Below are 1103 nucleotides of genomic sequence, written 5' to 3'. Positions count from 1 at the left end.
AGTAGAGGAACGCTTGCATTGTCGCGCTGCAGAGCCAACCGGTTCCATCGATGCCACCGCGAGAAGGCGTCCCTCCGCGGCACCTACTGGAGGGGCAAACCAACCTTGTGTGTGAATATGTTGAGGTAAAGGCAGTCTTCGGATCCATCATGGGCGTAGTTGCGAGAGGTCAATGCAAACCATCCAATTTGGGAGCAGAGAGGGGACTCCACAGACCCGTCCCTTACCCCCTCCCATCCGTCACTGGCCACCGGGTCCTGAAAGATGAGGTGCACTGTGTCATTTCAGGCTGCTATGACTCATTCTCAGTACATTAGCTAAAATAGAACACGGTATTAGCTGAAACAGAACACTCCAAGCTGCAGCACTATACTACATCATAATAAAGTGCCGAAGTTGATCAAAAACCAGCGTCTGACGGCCAAATTTTTCATATCACAATAGCTCTTTATGACATTACTAGTCCTCTTTTTTTTTTTCTTTTGGCCTAGGTATTTATATTCTAAGACACGTAAATCAAAAGTGAAAAAGGATTATCTAGTGATGCAAAATTGTGAACTGTGCTGCAGCAAGAATTAACTGATCTCCAGGACGATGCATCTCAGTTTTTGAAATTGGCGATTTTGGCGATACAATAGCGACGCAAGTTTTCGAATGTGAGTTGGTAAGCAACATATTTATTGCCATTTATTAAGAATTGCCAAAGAAGAAAAGAATATCGATTTTCACTTTGCGTGATAACTGAAGATAAATAACAATATATGATACACTATGGGTCTCGGATTTTATTTTCAACTACGAAACTGATATCTAAGTTATAAGGTTGCTTGTACTTTAGTCTGCCTTCACTGATTCAGTATATTTATCAGTCAGAACAGAGCTCATATGAAAGAGACAAAACTGGAAAAACAAATGATCGGTGACAATCAGTAACTGTTATGGGGGTTTGTTTATCTCGCGCATTGATGATCAGACACGACCTGTGCGTGTAACCACGGGAACCATTTTTTTTTTTTCTTGGGCAAAGAGGGAACCAAAGACTAGAAGGCCGCAAAATTGTTCTCTCAAAAAATAAATACAAATAAATAATTCAATATATAAAG

Source organism: Coenobita brevimanus, chromosome 38 (assembly GCF_032717465.1).
Source record: "Coenobita brevimanus isolate Jiangsu-jjx chromosome 38, ASM3271746v2, whole genome shotgun sequence".
NCBI lineage: Eukaryota > Metazoa > Arthropoda > Malacostraca > Decapoda > Coenobitidae > Coenobita > Coenobita brevimanus.
The sequence above is the reverse complement of the archived record's forward strand: the minus strand, read 5'-3'. Positions refer to the sequence as shown.